Source organism: Engystomops pustulosus, chromosome 4 (genome assembly GCF_040894005.1).
Source record: "Engystomops pustulosus chromosome 4, aEngPut4.maternal, whole genome shotgun sequence".
NCBI lineage: Eukaryota > Metazoa > Chordata > Amphibia > Anura > Leptodactylidae > Engystomops > Engystomops pustulosus.
This window is the reverse complement of record NC_092414.1, coordinates 214,616,537-214,629,446: the sequence shown is the minus strand read 5'-3', so window position 1 is coordinate 214,629,446 and position 12,910 is coordinate 214,616,537. Positions and strand designations below refer to the sequence as shown.

At 40.4% G+C, this 12,910-nt stretch overlaps 3 non-coding genes across 3 annotated transcripts; all 3 read left to right on the top strand.

Moving 5' to 3' along the window:
- Positions 1-1,121: 1,121 nt before the first annotated feature.
- Positions 1,122-1,195, top strand: TRNAT-AGU (transfer RNA threonine (anticodon AGU)). The gene has a single exon. It is a non-coding gene; the product is annotated as a tRNA-Thr (tRNA).
- A 2,570-nt stretch (positions 1,196-3,765) lies between these two features.
- Positions 3,766-3,848, top strand: TRNAL-UAA (transfer RNA leucine (anticodon UAA)). The gene has a single exon. It is a non-coding gene; the product is annotated as a tRNA-Leu (tRNA).
- Positions 3,849-5,542: 1,694 nt separating this feature from the next.
- LOC140129293 (U8 small nucleolar RNA) lies at positions 5,543-5,677 on the top strand. Its single transcript, XR_011855488.1, has one exon. It is a non-coding gene; the product is annotated as a U8 small nucleolar RNA (small nucleolar RNA).
- Positions 5,678-12,910: the final 7,233 nt, after the last annotated feature.

The following is a 12,910-nucleotide window of genomic DNA, read 5'->3' as shown; positions in this document are numbered from 1 at the left end:
GACAGTGAGAGTTCTGATTACCCCTCCCACACTCAGTGATTGACAGTGAGAGTCCTGATTACCCCTCCCACACACAGTGATTGTCAGCGAGAGTCCTGATTACCCCTCCCACACACAGTGATTGTCAGTGAGAGTCCTGATTACCCCTCCCACACACAGTGATTGGCAGTGAGAGTCCTGATTACTCCTCCCACACACAGTGATTGGCAGTGAGAGTCCTGATTACCCCTCCCACACAGTGAGTGACAGTGAGAGTCCTGATTACTCCTCCCACACTCAGTGAGTGACAGTGAGAGTCCTGATTACCCCTCCCACACACAGTGATTGACAGTGAGAGTTCTGATTACCCCTCCCACACTCAGTGATTGGCAGTGAGAGTCCTGATTACCCCTCCCACACTCAGTGATTGACAGTGAGAGTCCTGATTACCCCTCCCACACACAGTGATTGTCAGTGAGAGTCCTGATTACCCCTCCCACACTCAGTGATTGACAGTGAGAGTCCCGATTACCCCTCCCACACTCAGTGATTGACAGTGAGAGTCCTGATTACCCCTCCCACTCTCAGTGATTGACAGTGAGAGTCCTGATTACCCCTCCCACACTCAGTGATTGACAGTGAGAGTCCCGATTACCCCTCCCACACTCAGTGATTGACAGTGAGAGTCCCGATTACCCCTCCCACACTCAGTGATTGACAGTGAGAGTCCTTATTGCCCCGCCCACACACACTTACCTTACTGTACAGGTGTGCCCCGCCTGCACCAGGTCAGTCTCCCACAGTCATTGATTTACACTACGGTTTCTACTTTTTCTATGAAGAAACTTTGTAATTTGTAACTTTTTATACTCTTTTTGGCTACCAGTGATTGGCTTTTGTAAGACTTTTATATAATAGTGAATTTATAAATATATTTATTTATTGTATGTTCACTGTGCGTCCATACAGTACAGGATAGGTAATGGCAATGCAGTGAGTGGAGCTAGTGCTGGTAAGTACAGTGCGTTATAATGGTTATCCAATCCATCTTTGCCATAGATGTAACGGCAGTGGTGGTGCATGCTGGGAGTGGTTGTCTGCCATTGTGAATGATGAGTGTGCAGCAGACAATACGTATGTGCGGCGCTGTGGCTTAGTTGGTTAAAGCGCCTGTCTAGTAAACAGGAGATCCTGAGTTCGAATCTCAGCAGTGCCTTGTGTATTTTTGCATTTGATTTATTAGAAGTATTATTATATCGTCTTCTTATTTGCAGAAGAGTCATAGATCGCTGCTTAAAAGTGTTATTTTTGTGATACTCCACTACTTTTTTCATATAACATCAGGTGTTATACCACTTTTTACCTGTAGGAGGCGCACAACGCTTCCACCAACAACAACTGCGGATTGATACAGTAACAGAAACAACCAAAGTAGAAAGATAAACCTTGCGATGGGTACAGCCTGTGCCTTCTATGACTCCACAGGCCTTGGATGGACCTTCCATGTGCTTGGTACCATCTATTGGTCCAGTGATGACAACTGGACACAGGAGCTGGTCATCATTTGCAGCCAAATACTGACTGTAGTGGTTCCCCGCAGTCTGTGATTCTTGCAAGGATGCCCAGCCCCCGCGCTGTCTGACATGTCGTTACTAAAGGGGGGGGGAGGCGTATAGAAGAAATTCATAAATGGGTCAAAATGTGAGTCTAGAAACTACAGACCTGTGAGTCTAACTTGTGTTGTGGGGAAACTATCCTGGAGTATCTCTCTGCACATAACCTTATAATTTATGAGGGATCGGTCCTGTCACACTACTTCCTGGATGCCTCGATGAGGAAAAGTCCCATAACTCCCTAAAAGAATCCACAGTTAATAAAAGTCCAAACACAAGAGTAACAAAAGTGAAGAAATGGTCTCGCCAGTCGTCTTCTCCAGCGTCCATCCTGCTCGGTAGTCTCTCAGCTGGCTCATGACTAGCCGATGACCGTCCTGGATAGACAGAGGCTTTAGCTGTCACAGTCCGATCCCTTGGTTTACCTTGGTCAAGCCTTCTCCGTGGCTGCACCGTCTTTCCCAAACCAAGGCCCCCAAAACTTTGATGAAGTCCTGTTGGATGGCGAAAGGAAATGGCGCCGAAGAAGGAACTTGCCAGTCCCCGAAGAGCTGGACTTCTGCCTTCTTGCAGTTGACTTTTGCCCTCGAAGCTTGTCCGAACTGCTCGCAGGTCTACCGAACGGTGGTCAGCGCAGAAGACGGTCACGTCATCCATGTAGAGTAAACAGGCGTGTCCTGGTCCCGGTGATCCCTGTGATCTCTCTGCCGGATAGATTCTGCAAACAGCTCTATAACACAAAGAGAAGAGGTGAAAGAGGACAACCTTGTGTAACCCCTGAGCGGATAGGACGGGGGTTACTCTCCCTGCCGTTCACCAGCACCGTGCTGCATGTGTCAGAACACATCAGGTTAACATCATAGGTACAAAACTTTTTCCCCAGACCAGGCTTGCCCAGGACTTTACCCACGAGTTCATGCGAGACCCTTCTCCTGATCCAGGGCGACCAGGGCTGCACGGACGTGGCGGCTTCTGATGTAGTGTACCGTGTCTCTCACGTGGGCTAGACTGTCTCCTGCGGCATCGTGTGGTCCCGGTGGATGATCTTCCCTACGACGACCTTCAATCTGTTTGCAAGGACCTTGTAGTCCACGTTAAGAAGTGAGATTGGACACCAAGTCTTCAGGCCACGTTTCTCACATCAGGATTATCAAGGGACCTCCACACACATTATAGATTCCCAACAGACAAGGTGCATCTGACTATTGTTGATGACCTAACGGAGAGCAGAACCGTTTACCAAGTACATTCAGCCTAGAAATCTAAGTACCCTATTTTTCGGACTATAAGGCGCACAAAAAATCCTTTGATTTTCTCAGAAATTGAAGGTGCGCCTTATAGTCCAGTGCGCCTTATATATGAACCGTACTTACAGACAACAGCTGCCTTGTACTGTGCACAGGTCTGCCACCTGCTGGTCATTCATCCTTATAATCAGGTGCGCCTTATAATCCGGTGCACCTTATATATGAGCCGTACTTACAGACAACAGCTGCCTTGTACTGTGCACAGGTCTGCCCCCTGCTGGTCATTCATCCTTATAATCAGGTGAGCCTTATATATGAACCTAGACATTTTAGCAGGAATTTATTGATGGTGCGCCTTATACTCCGGTGCACCTTATAGTCCGAAAAATACGGTGTATTGTATTTGGTGCAAATCCATTTGAATTACACAGCACCTGTATGCTGGTGAGTATTATGGTGGTGGTGGGGGGGATATGTCCGGACATATTGGGGGCAAATTTATTTACCCGGTACTGTCGCGATCCCTGATTCGGACTGTCCGATGAAGATGAAGTCCGGCGTGATTCACGTAGCTCATGCGCCCGAGTTCCTGCATGTGTCGCTTCCCCGCTGAGGTCCGCCGGAGTCCTGGTGCTTGGAAGTGCGTGTCTTGCGGCACAATTTGAAATGTTAAATCCGGCGCGTAGTCCGAATCCGTCGTGTTGTCCGATGGCCACGCCCCCTATTTGTATTGAGTGCAAGCCGGCACGATGCGGCAAAATCCGATTGCGCGGGCCAAAATTTCTGTTAAATGCGGCGCAAAATGAAAGTCGTTGTGAAACCCGGCGAAAATGCGCTCAGCGGACCCGTAGTAAATGACCCCCATTGTGGTGGTGGTGGTGGAATGTAACTAGTAAAACCTGACATTACACCTCGGAGCTCAGGACACCAGGATGGCCGAGTGGTTAAGGCGTTGGACTTAAGATCCAATGGATGTATATCCGCGTGGGTTCGATCCCCACTCCTGGTAGTGTTTTTGTGTATTGACACTATAAAAATTCTGTGAGGAAATGAGGGCTCGTCTCCTTCATCACATGGCACTAATCACACAGACTTTTTTTTGAGGGACAAAATAAACCAACCCCCTAAAACTCCGGAAGGTGGTGGTCCCGTTTACGTGGCTCGCAGCCTTCACCTGAATAAGACTATAGAGCGGAAGAGACGAGGTCGTCAGAATTCGGACGTCGGGCGCTTGTAGGGGCTATAATATTCATACAGCCCAGGGGGCACCCCCCTTCCCCCCCGGCAGTGTCTTAATCCGCCCCTGACCATATTCGTTTTCCACCACCAGGGGGAGTGAGAGTACATACTAAGGTTTAATAACTATTTGCCCCAGTGGCTTGGACTGGAACTGCAAGGCACAGAAGATTAAAGGGGTTGTCCACTTTCTAATGTTTGATCAGTGCTGGTTAAGTCAGCAGTTTAGGTTTTGAATAGTTTGTCTGACGTATCATGTCCCACATTCACTATGGATAAAGTACGTAACATAATTGCTGTGACAGGTGAGGTTATACATAAAGGGGTATTCCGGGAATAAAAACCCACGATGCTATAAATAAATCAATATAACTCAATGTCATTAATCACAAAACGGAGATTAAATGGTTTGATTTAATGATTCACAAAATGTTATGGCCTCTCTAAAGTAGGCGGAGTTATCACCAAGATGGCCGCCACTGGAAACTACCAGTCCCATGATCCTTTAGTTCTCAGTGACTCCTCCTCCCTCTTTATGCTCTGCTCCCAGTGATGATGTAACAATCTGTGCTGCTCTGTTACCATAGTAATTACAGGCAGTACCCAGGTTACATACAAGATCGGTTCCATAGGATTGTACTTAAGTTGGATTTGTATGTAAGTCGGAACTGTATATTTTATAATTGTAGTTTCAGACAAAAAAATTTTTTTTTTTGCCCCAGTGACAATTGGAGTTACAACATTTTTTGTTGTAATTGGACCAAGGATGATCAATAAAGCTTCATTACAGACAACTGACAGCTGATTATTGTAGTCTGGGACTATAGTAACATCCAGAGAGGTCACCTGAGGTCAGAGGGGGCAGAGGGGTCCGTCTGTAACTAGGGGGCGTCTGTAAGTCAGGTGTCCTTAATTTTAGATATATAAATAAATAGGGGGCCCCTGGATCAACCACTAGAAGGATTTTTTTTTCTCTTCTTTACTGTAGGAGCAGTGAAACTCTGGAAATTTCCTCCACAAGATGTTGTAGATGCTGATAATTTTATATTTTTCCCAAATATGGGCCAATTGACTCAGAGTTGTATCTTTTTTAACTTTTTAAAATTTTTTTGTAGATCTACTATCTATGATTTATATGTTGGTCTCGATAGATCATTGTACTTTTTAAAAAAAAAAAAATCTGTGATCCTCTGCTGCCTCTAGAGGCCAATGAGAGAACTGCAGAATCCGTATGCAAATCACTTAAACTGCAGTGCACTATGGGTTAAGTTTTCTTTTTTTTACACTAAAGTTTCTCAATACAAAAAACTAATATTTTAGCGTGATGACACATAGTTATAGTATAGGAGTCATGTGACAGCACATCGGGCTTATTATTGCACCGGAGTCGGGTATTTGGTGCTTTGTCTCCCTAATGTGTATAAACCGTAGGGATCGTGTGACCTCTCTCAGGCCCCTATAGGAGTATTGTCAGTAAGGGATAATCCTTACCTGTTCCTCCTCCGGGAGTAACAGACATGATGAATGGAGGAGGCTGATGTGTGATTACACCCAACTCCCGCACCGCCCCGGCCGACAACCCGGAGCGCGTGACATTCTGATACATTACTCTGCTGGCAATCACATATTGTAGTAATGATGTGTAACAATAGATAGAAGGATTTATATTTCTTTGATGCTAATTCTCTGATACTGCTGCGGAATTGTATCACTTATTCTCTTGAATGAACCATAAGGTAAGTACAGGGGTAACAGCTGCGGTGGGGCTCACAGGAGTGAGAGGTATTACAGCTCTTCTTGGTGAGCCGGCTTCTGAATGGCTCCCTATTGAATATATAATAGGGATCCGCAGGCCAGTCACTCACCCCACACCACTTTTAACCCGATTTTATCCAGTTACCACGAGCAGTTCAGGAGCGGAGTTTAGTGATCCATCGGCTCACTGAGGTGCACCGGCTCACATTCACTCGATAGAGCCGGCTCTTTGTGCAGGCTCGTTCGTGCTCACAGTGATGTGTGGTCCTGGCATTCGGGTTATCGGTAGCAAATATGCTGTATGTCTGTATATGGTGTATGTATGTATATGGTGTATGTATGTATATGCTGTATGTATGTATATGGTGTATGTCTGTATATACTGTATGTCTGTATATAGTGTATGTCTGTATATGCAGTATGTATATGGTGTATGTCTGTATATGCTGTATGTATGTATATGGTGTATGTCTGTATATGGTGTATGTCTGTATATGGTGTATGTATGTATATGGTGTATGTCTGTATATGGTGTATGTATGTATATGCTGTATGTATGTATATGGTGTATGTCTGTATATGGTGTATGTATGTATATGCTGTATGTATATGGTGTATGTCTGTATATGCTGTATGTATGTATATGGTGTATGTCTGTATATGGTGTATGTCTGTATATGGTGTATGTATGTATATGGTGTATGTCTGTATATGGTGTATGTATGTATATGCTGTATGTATGTATATGCTGTATGTATGTATATGGTGTATGTCTGTATATGCTGTATGTATGTATATGGTGTATGTCTGTATATGGTGTATGTATGTATATGGTGTATGTCTGTATATGGTGTATGTATGTATATGCTGTATGTATGTATATGCTGTATGTCTGTATATGGTGTATGTATGTATATGCTGTATGTATGTATATGGTGTATGTCTGTATATGGTGTATGTCTGTATATGCTGTATGTATGTATATGGTGTATGTATGTATATGCTGTATGTATGTATATGGTGTATGTCTGTATATGGTGTATGTCTGTATATGCTGTATGTATGTATATGGTGTATGTATGTATATGCTGTATGTATGTGTATGGTGTATGTCTGTATATGGTGTATGTGTGTATATGGTGTATGTGTGTATATGGTATATGTCTGTATATGCTGTATGTCTGTATATGGTGTACGTCTGTATATGCTGTATGTATATGGTGTATGTATGTATGTATGTATATGCTGTATGTATATGCTGTATGTATGTATATGCTGTATGTCTGTATATGGTGTATGTATGTATATGCTGTATGTATATGGTGTATGTATGTATATGGTGTATGTATGTATATGCTGTATGTATGTATATGGTGTATGTATGTATATGCTGTATGTATGTATTTGGTGTATGTATGTATATGTCTGTATATGGTGTATGTCTGTATATGGTGTATGTCTGTATATGGTGTATGTCTGTATATGCTGTATGTATGTATATGCTGTATGTATGTATATGGTGTATGTATGTATATGCTGTATGTATGTGTATGCTGTATGTCTGTATATGATGTATGTATGTGTATGGTGTATGTCTGTATATGGTGTATGTCTGTATATGGTGTATGTCTGTATATGGTGTATGTATGTGTATGGTGTATGTGTGTATATGGTGTATGTGTGTATATGGTGTATGTGTGTATATGGTGTATGTCTATATATGCTGTATGTCTGTATATGGTGTATGTATGTATATGGTGTATGTCTGTATATGGTGTATGTCTGTATATGGTGTATGTATGTATATGGTGTATGTCTGTATATGGTGTATGTCTGTATATGGTGTATGTCTGTATATGGTGTATGTCTGTATATGGTGTATGTCTGTATATGGTATATGTCTGTATATGCTGTATGTCTGTATATGGTGTATGTCTGTATATGCTGTATGTCTGTATATGGTGTATGCATGTATATGCTGTATGTCTGTATATGGTGTATGTATGTATATGGTGCATGTATGTATATGGTGTATGTCTGTATATGCTGTATGTCTGTATATGGTGTATGTCTGTATATGGTGTATGTCTGTATATGCTGTATGTCTATATGGTGTATGTATGTATATGGTGTATGTCTGTATATGCTGTATGTATGTATATGGTGTATGTCTGTATATAGTGTATGGATGTATATGCTGTATGTCTGTATATGGTGTATGTATGTATATGCTGTATGTCTGCATATGGTGTATGTATGTATATGCTGTATGTCTGTATATGGTGTATGTATGTATATGGTGTATGTCTGTATATGCTGTATGTATGTATATGGTGTATGTATGTATATGGTACATGTATGTATATGGTGTATGTCTGTATATGCTGTATGTCTGTATATGGTGTATGTCTGTATATGGTGTATGTCTGTATATGCTGTATGTCTATATGGTGTATGTCTGTATATGGTGTATGTCTGTATATGCTGTATGTATGTATATGGTGTATGTCTGTATATAGTGTATGGATGTATATGCTGTATGTCTGTATATGGTGTATGTATGTATATGCTGTATGTCTGCATATGGTGTATGTATGTATATGCTGTATGTCTGTATATGGTGTATGTATGTATATGGTGTATGTCTGTATATGCTGTATGTATGTATATGGTGTATGTCTGTATATTGTGTATGGATGTATATGCTGTATGTCTGTATATGGTGTATGTATGTATGTGGTGTATGTATGTATATGGTGTATGTATGTATATGGTGTATGTATGTATATGGTGCATGTATGTATATGGTGTATGTCTGTATATGCTGTATGTCTGTATATGGTGTATGTCTGTATATGCGGTATGTCTGTATATGGTGTATGTCTGTAATTGGTGCATGTATGTATATGGTGCATGTATGTATATGGTGCATGTATGTATATAGTGTATGTCTGTATATGCTGTATGTCTGTATATGGTGTATGTCTGTATATGCTGTATGTCTGTATATGCTGTATGTATGTATATGCTGTATGGATGTATATGCTGTATGTCTGAATATGGTGTATGTATGTATATGCTGTATGTCTGTATATGCTGTATGTCTGTATATGCTGTATGTCTGTATATGGTGTATGTATGTATATGGTGTATGTATGTATATGCTGTATGTCTGTATATGCTGTATGTATGTATATGCTGTATGTATGTATATGGTGTATGTATGTATATGGTATATGTCTGTATATGCTGTATGTCTGTATATGGTGTATGTATGTATATGGTATATGTATGTATATGCTGTATGTATGTATATGGTGTATGTCTGTATATGCTGTATGTATGTATATGGTGTATGTATGTATATGGTGTATGTCTGTATATGCTGTATGTATGTATATGGTGTATGTATGTATATGGTGTATGTATGTATATGGTATATGTCTGTATATGGTGTATGTCTGTATATGCTGTATGTATGCATATGGTGTATGTATGCATATGCTGTATGTCTGTATATGCTGTATGTCTGTATATGCTGTATGTATGTATATGCTGTATGTATGTATATGGTATATGTCTGTATATGGTGTATGTATGTATATGGTGTATGTCTGTATATGGTGTATGTATGTAGATGGTATATGTCTGTATATGGTGTTTGTATGTATATGCTGTATGTATGTATATGGTATGTGTCTGTATATGGTGTATGTCTGTATATGGTGTATGTCTGTATAGGCTGTATGTATATATATGGTGTATGTCTGTATATGGTGTATGTATGTATATGCTGTATGTCTGTATATGGTATGTCTGTATATGCTGTATGTATATGGTGTATGTATGTATATGGTGTATGTATCTATATGCTGTATGTATGTATATGGTGTATGTCTGTATATGGTGCATGACTGTATATGGTGTATGTATTTATATGGTGTATGTATGTATATGGTGTATGTATGTATATGGTATATGTCTTTATATGCTGTATGTCTGTATATGCTGTATGTATGTATATATTATATGTATGTATATGGTGTATGTCTGTATATGGTGTATTTATGTATATGGTATATGTCTGTATATGGTGTGTGTATGTAAATACATACAGCATATACAGACATACACCATATACAGACATATACCATATACATACATACAGCATATACAGACATACACCATATACAGACATACACCATATACAGACATACACCATACACATACATACACCATATACAGACATACACCATATACAGACATATACCATATACATACATATAGCATATACAGACATACACCATATACATAAATACAGCATATACATACATACACCATATACAGACATACACCATATACAGACATACACCATATACATACACCATACACATAAATACACCATATACAGACATACACCATATACATACATACAGCATATATAGACATACAGCATATACATACATACAGCATATACATACATATAGCATATACAGACATACAGCATATACAGACATACAGCATATACATACATACAGCATATACAGACATACAGCATATACAGACATACAGCATATACATACATACACCATATACATACATACACCATATACATACATATAGCATATACATACATACACCATATACAGACATACAGCATATACATACATATAGCATATACAGACATACAGCATATACAGACATACAGCATATACATACATACAGCATATACATACATATACCATATACATACATATACCATATACATACATATAGCATATACAGACATACAGCATACACATACATACACCATATACAGACATACACCATATACAGACATACACCATATACAGATGCATCATCCCCCACCGGGGCCTAGCCTTTTCTCGGGGCCTGGAGACAGCCAGGGCCCGCAGTACCTGAGTGGCTGGCGGTTGCGGCCTAGGCACGCTAGTGTCACGGTGCTTGGTATGGGGGAACCGGAGGGCTGTCCTACAGCCTGGCAGGTCTCCAGCAGGGTGGTGTTGGCAAGAAATGATGAGGGAGAGGCTGCTATAGCGGATCTCCCTGGGGCAACCCTTTGGTGTCTAGAGTATGAGTCTCTGTGTGGTGGACAGGGTGCCCGTGATGGTGACAGCCGGAGTAGCAGGGACCAGACGGAGGCAGAGGTTGAACAGAAACACTTACAGTTCTTTATTGGAACCGACAGGAACATCAGCAACATGCCTTTAACAAGATGGTGGAGTACTGGAGAGGTATTTGGAGGCAGCCACAGGATGTAGATCACCAGCCTGGATGCAATGGCAGGCTGGGAGGTAGCTGTGTCCTAATAGGAAGCTTCAGCTTTATCCTGGATTGCTTCAGGTATCACCCTTGAAGGTAGGATGATACCCCTTTCCTCTCTCTCTCTGTCTAACTTGTTCAGACTCTCTGGTCTGTCTGGAACTCCTCTAAGAGTCTTCTCTAGAACATTCCTGGCCAGGGGTTTTATTACTCCCACTGGTCAGGTGGTGGCTGCTCCTCCAATTACCTCTCAGCTCACAGAGACAGGATGTAACACAGATCATTGGATAATAGACTTTTACATCATACACAGATTAACTTCTGCCTTGCCAGGCAGGATTACCCACTGCAATGTCCCCTGTGTGATGTGGTGACATGCTGTGGGGCTTATTCGCAAGCACTCCTTCGCCATTGCATCGGCGAGGGTGTTGCACAGACATATACCATATACATACATACAGCATATACATACATACACCATACACATACATACACCATATACAGACATACACCATATACAGACATACACCATATACAGACATACAGCATATACAGACATACAGCATATACATACATACACCATATACAGACATACACCATACACCTACATACACCATATACATACATACAGCATATACAGACATACAGCATATACATACATACACCATATACAGACATACACCATACACCTACATACAGCATATACGTACATACAGCATATACAGACATACAGCATATACATACATACACCATATACAGACATACACCATACACCTACATACACCATATACATACATACAGCATATACAGACATACAGCATATACATACATACAGCATATACAGACATACACCATATACAGACATACACCATATACAGACATACACCATATACATACATACAGCATATACAGACATACACCATATACATACATAAACCATATACAGACATACACCATACACCTACATACAGCATATACGTACATACAGCATATACATACATACACCATATACAGACATATAGCATATACATACATACACCATATACAGACATATAGCATATACATACATACACCATATACAGACATAAACCATATACAGACATACAGCATATACATACATAAACCATATACAGACATACAGCATATACATACATACAGCATATACAGACATACAGCATATACATACATACACCATATACAGACATACAGCATATACAGACATACAGCATATACATACATACACCATATACAAACATACAGCATATACATACATACACCATATACAGACATATAGCATATACATACATACACCATATACAGACATACAGCATATACAGACATACACCATATACAGACATACACCATATACAGACATACACCATATACATACATAAACCATATACAGACATACACCATACACCTACATACAGCATATACGTACATACAGCATATACATACATACACCATATACAGACATATAGCATATACATACATACACCATATACAGACATAAACCATATACAGACATACAGCATATACATACATAAACCATATACAGACATACAGCATATACATACATACAGCATATACATACATACACCATATACAGACATACAGCATATACAGACATACACCATATACAAACATACAGCATATACATACATACACCATATACAAACATACAGCATATACATACACCACAATAATTCTGCAGCATTTTCAGAGATTTAGCATCAAAGAATTATAAACCCTTCTATCTATTGTTACACATCATTACACATTGTGATTGCCAGCAGA